Raw genomic sequence first — 6,488 nt, forward strand, 5'->3', positions numbered from 1 at the left:
ATAAGAGAACCACAAAAAAAGAGTAATGAGGGATGTGTAGGTGTGTGCAGCATACAGGACCACACTGGAGTGAGGATGTGATGCAGGAAAAATGTGTCTGCCCTGACTTTGATGACAACTCACTGCTCTTTAGATGCTGCTCGTGTGGCTGAAGACAGGCTCTGTTTTCAGAATCTGCCAGAATGTACGCGTTTACACATGGAGAATTACTTTCACTCACTCATCTTCAACTGCTTATCTGGGATCAGGTCATGGGGGCAACAGCAGCGGTGGACCCCAGTCACCCTCCTGAGGAACCCCATTTTGGCTGCAATCTAGTTCTTTTGGTCATGACTCAACCCTCATGACCATAGGTGAAAGTACGAATGAAGACTGTCCAGTACGGTGAGAGTTTCACCATTTGGTTCAGCTCCTTTTTAATCACAACAGCATATTTTAATTTAATAGTGAAAAGCCCATTTGGTGTACATTTTGCATTATATCTCAATCAAAAGTGCCTCAGTCACTCATTTTTCTGCTACAGATTTACCTCCACCACCAAAATTGGATGGAGGTTCCAATTTTATTTTTAATTTATTTGTTTGTCTACATGTGGCCCTGCGACAGACCGGCATCCTGTCCAGGGTGTACCCCACCTTGCACTCTATGACTGCTGGGATAGGCTCCGGCCCCCCGTGACCCTTAATTGGACTAAGCGGTTGAAGATGAGTGAGTGAGAGAGTGTTTGTCTATCTTCCAGCTATCAGTCAGAAACCAAGTGCCAAAAAGCAATGACAAATTGTCCATAGCAGAAAAAAACAATGTTCTGTGAAAATTATCTGAAAAAGAATTCAGAAACCAAGAAAGTAAAAAAAAAAAAAAAAAAAAGAAGAAGAAAGAAACTTGACAACGCCAGAAAAAAAAATTTCAATTCAAGTGTATGACGTAAATACATACTCGTACTCCTGACATTTCATCACATCTAATTTAGCTTATGAAAATCCACTTTGTGGAATTGGAAACTAGTGTTCGTGGAGGTTTGTGCTGTACGAGCAGGGTGCTGTAGTCGCTGTTGTTGTCCCTGAGTGTACCTACCCGAGGAACATCTTTTCCATCGCATGTGTCCGACGCCTCCACAGTTTAACATGTTATATGCAAAAAAATGTGTGCACCTCACTCATTTTTCAGACCATACATACACAAGTTTTAGATCAAATCAAGCCTGATAAAGTGATAACCTGAAGTGGAAACAAAAAATAAGAAAACACATAATTTATCATAAAACAAAACAGCCAATGTCACAGAACTTTCATTAAATGATTTGCCTGTTTCTGCATTATAAATAACTGAGTATACTAATTGTATCTGTCCTCTTATTCGTTGTTTGTGCAGCTATGCAGCTCTGTGCATACCTGATGCCATCAGACCTCAGAAGTTAAGCAGAGGTAAGTCCTGATTAGCACTGGGCTAACAGCAGGGAGATGCCTCACATTACTCCCCCAGTTTTACAGCTGGGTGGACTGAGACACTGCAGATAAAGGTGTCTTGTCCAAGGACACACACAGGTAGCATGATCGGGATTCAGACCCAGGTCCCCATATTGGCAGAACAGCTCCTTATGCTACGATCACAATGACGGAGACACACAGATGGCTTTGTCGCTTGATGAGCATTCCTAAAGTGTGCACACTACATCTCCGTAAGATGTCTTGTAAATTACTTCAGAAGTGTTATCCGATTACAAAAACAGCATTTTTTAGTTAAGTTTATTGAGAAACATATTAGCTTTATACACAAGCACAGTTGTTTGCAGCTGGTCTGCTCTGTGTCAGTCTGATCCCGTCAGATCTCAGAAGATAAGCAGTGCAGGATCTGGTTAATACTTGGATGGGAGACCTCTTTGGAACAGCAGCAGCTTTGTGTGTTTCTCCAGGTAACACTGGAGTTGCATCAGGAAGGGCATCTGGCATAAAACTTGTGCCAAATACCAGTGCGGATCTGGCTACATCCGCTGTGGCGACTGCCAAACAAAACAGCAGCAGCCGAATGGACAACAACAACAACACAAGAACAGTTGTTTCTGAGTGTGTTCACCATCTTGGATCAATTTGTTTGAGCAAACAACCAGCTATTCACTTAGATTGGCAGTCACTCAGTATTTACATAAAATAGACTTCAGGTCTATTTTGGCCCCACCTATCTGGTGGCAGAGCAACCACTGTCTCTTACTGCTACAACGCGCCCACTCTAATAGAAAATGAATGGCTTTGCCTCTGTCGTTCATAGCTAATGTGACTACAGCTTTATCCACTAAGCCACCTGCTCTACATGCCAAGTAGGTCTTGAGTTGCATCAAGAAGGGCATCTTGTGCCAGATACCAATGTGGCTCTACTCAATTCACTGTGGCAGCCAGGGACAACCAAATCCCACCAATTGAAGCATATTTGTTTTTCTCCACCTCGCTTTTTTTTTTTTTTTGGGGGGGGGGGGGGGGGGATTATTACCCCATTATTCTCTACTGATGACAGAATGGATCCATCTTTTGAGTGACAGATACAAACAGATTTTATATGCAAATAAGTATATAATGCTGTGTGTTCCGGTTAGTGCTACACTGAGACAAAAAGAACCTCAGATGCAGGACAGCCAGGACACAAAGGGTTAAGGTCAAAAATGCAAGGTGCTTTAATAGTAAAAGGTGACAGTGAATTAACAATAGTGACAGGGGAATCCAACATGACAATCAAACAAGAAAAGACTAAGACAAATCCAACATGACAATCAAACAAGAAAAGACTAAGTGAGAAGACCGAATGAGGACATATCCAAAAACCAACTGACAAACACAAAGCAGGGTGCAAACACTTATTGACAGGAGCACGATGAGAAACTGATAGAACGTGAGACGGACACAAGCAACTAATGTAACTGACCAGCAAATGACAAACGTACAAGTGCAGTTTAAATACAACTCAAATAATTAACGACAGGTTTAAGTGAGAACAGAAACATCGGGACACAAGGACATAAAGGACCACACGGGAATACAAGAAAACACAAGGTGAGTGGAAACAAAACCTGATTACATGATAAGAACCAAAACATAAAGTGCACAAAATCGTAACATCAAACATGGAACAACAAGATAATAGATAATTAACTCAAACCAAGATACACACAAGACCTGCAAACGCAGGAGGGAACCACGCACTCATATTCACATGTACCAAATACGGGCCAGGGGGCGCGCCCCCACACACACAAACACAGACCAAGCACAGGGCATGTGCACACACACACACATACATAACAATCAACCATGAACACGGGCAGGGATCGCATGTACATACGTGCCAGGCTCCACAAATACCCACACAGAACACGGGAGACAGACAAACCCTCACAGATCCACCCGTGCATCAGGGAGGCAGACACAAGATCACACAGTTTTCTAGACAAATATATTTCATATTTAGAAAGCTGAGATTGTTCTTAACATTTTGATATGTAACACTGGGAACTCTATGCAACAACCTTAAATCAAGAAAATTCTGTTCAACCCCTTAGAGGGTTACTTAAAAGCAACAAACTTTTGTAAAGTGGCTTTAAGAGTGCAGCTACTGCCTATTGTGCATTTTCTCCCATGATTTTAGTGTGGTTTTTTTTTTCTTTCAGCTCGAAGTCAAACAGGGCAGGCTGACCATACCTGAAAAGGTTCTTCTATTTCAAGAAGAGCACACTGTCCCTATTCTAAAAGTGAACACAATGTCAACACATAACAGTGGTTCTACATTCTCAGCTGAAAAAGCCTCAGTGGACATGCTGATTATATTGAAACCACAGCACTGCGGTGCTGCACATCCATCCCACCGACAGAAAGTGGAGAGCAAGCACTTTTTCTGTGCAGCTGACAGCATCAGAACACATCCGTTCGATCCCGCGCGCAATTCTGCGCAACCAAGTATTACTGCAATCTAAAAGTGTGTTTACATGTTTTTATTTATTATTCAACTATCCCATCGTTTGGAACCGAACTCCCACGCAGTATGTCACCCCACATTTCGTGCCCCCATCACAAACCAATAGATTAATGTACTTTTCATAATGTCTTCACGAAATGCTTTGAGACTCAACGGATCAGTCACACCCTTCACTCACACATCACAGAGGGAGAAAATTTTTTACTTATTTGGTGGTGGCTAAGTGGTTAAAGCACTTGGTTTCAGTGCAGAAGGTTCCCGGTTCGAATCCCACCCCTGTCACATTTCTCCATGTAATGTGGAGTTGCGTCAGGAAGGGCATCTGGCCTAAAACTTGTGCCAATTCAATATGCAGATCCACCTTGGATTTGCTGTGGCGACCCCGAGTGCAAAACAAGGGAGCAGCCGAAGGGACTTAATATTTTACCAAATCTGCAGCAAGTATCTCCACAAATATGAATTCAACTCATTCCAACAGACACGTAAAAGTTTCTTACCGGCGTTTTTGTCGCTCATGTCCCGTGGCGGCGGAGAACTTGAAGACGGCGCCGACAAAGGCTCGTGGAAACGCGCGTGGGCCGCGTGCGCTCTTTAGCTGTGACAGCCGTGAGGAGAGAAACCAAATGTGCGAGGGCAAAGACGAGCGTGTGTGTGAGTTAAGAAAGAAAAGTTAAAAAAAAAATGCTGTCCGTTTTGTTGGCGCGCGCGCTGACCTCGTGCCTTCCCGTTGTGGAGAGTTTAAAGTGGGCGGAGCGCTCAGGTGACTGAGGCAGGGGGCGTGGCCGTGACAGGAGGAGCTGTCCTCTCGCTGTGGTGCTGAAAAATTACTCAGCCTTTCATTGTAATGCAGCACTGCAGCGACGAGACGACAAACAAAGCGATGCCGCTGACTTTTTAGTGCCGATTCTGCTTTTAATCAACTTCTGTAATTGGCCTCGTGATGACTTGAGAAGGTTCTGCGGCTCTGGAAGTGGATGTAGTTGCAAATTTAATTGTGATTAGATATTTAAAAAAAAACACCATAATGATCTTTTAGAGCTCTTCAGATATAATAAAAGGTATAATAACCCTGTGCACTCTACACACCATGATGCCTACATCCACGTAAATATACGTATGTCTGCAATGGTGTTTTGACTACGTATGACTTCATGTGACTTCTGGTTGGTCATTCACGCCAATCAATCATAAACATTTTGTTGATCATTAGTGTATATGCTTTCAAATCATCCATCTAGGCTTCTTGGTTGTTGAGATATTTTTAAAAATAAAGTTGTTTTCATACCATGTTTTCCATGATCTTGACCTTTGACCAAACTACTCCAAAATCTAATCACTTCCAGACACCTATCCAAGTAATATTCCCACCAAGTTTTATAGGCTTTGTGGTTGTTGAGATATTTTTTAATTGTGTTTTCTTATCACATTTTCCTTGACCTTTGATCAAGCTACTCCAAAAGCTAACCACCTCTGCCTTGTTTAATCCATAAGGCTTCTTGGTTGCCAAGATATACAAAAAGGTCGTTTGGAGATTTTTATTTATTTATTTATTTGGACCATGTTTCGCTGACCTTGACGTTTAACCAAGCTACACCAAAATCTCATCACCTCTCGGCATCTATACAAATACTATTCCCACCAGGTTTGAAGGAAATCCCTCCAGGTGTGTTTGAGTTGTCCACACACACCAGCAAAATCAACACCCTGCTTTGCTGCTTCACCAGCACACAGCGTAATTATCTTTGAAAGCCAGACCAATTCAACAGATCTGATAATGACATTTTGTTTGGGCTCACGTGCACTAATTACTTCCCCAAAGCAGGTTATGTGATCATGTGACTGTTTACTGATTAATTTGTTTCATTGTTTGTTTGTTTGAAGGATTATGTGAAATGCATTGCACAAAACCTGTTGGAGGGTGTGGACAAAGGTGAGTAACACTAACAGCCCCATTCAATTTTGGTGCAGATCTAGATCAAGGGGTCCATCTTTGACTTTGCTGTAGAATGTTGATTTTCCATCCATCCATTTTCTATACCTGCCTACTCCAAATAAGGATCACGGAGGGGTGGGGTGGGGGAGGGTGCGCTGGAGCCTATCCCAGCAAATGCAGGGCGTGAGGCAGGGTACACCCCGGACAGGACGCCAGTCAGACAGAAAAACACATTCACACCTGCACGCACACCTGCAACCAATTTAAAGTTTCCAATCCACCTAAGCTGCATGTCTTTGGATGTCGGAGGAAGCCAGAGCACCAGGAGGGAACCCAATCAACCACGGGGAGAACATGCAAACTCCACACAGAAAGTCCCCAAGTGGGAAGTGATCCCACAACCTTCTTGTTGTGAGGCAACAGTGCAAACTACTGAGCCACCGTGCTGCCATGCTGATTTTATTTATTTGTCATTATTCCTGAGGACAGGATCAAAGTAGTCAGCAATTGTGATTAAAGTGTAATTACCAGGAACAATGATCTGGATCAATGATACATGATCAGGACAAAACAGGCTGCAATTAGGGCCAAGGCA

Source organism: Thalassophryne amazonica, chromosome 12 (assembly GCF_902500255.1).
Source record: "Thalassophryne amazonica chromosome 12, fThaAma1.1, whole genome shotgun sequence".
NCBI lineage: Eukaryota > Metazoa > Chordata > Actinopteri > Batrachoidiformes > Batrachoididae > Thalassophryne > Thalassophryne amazonica.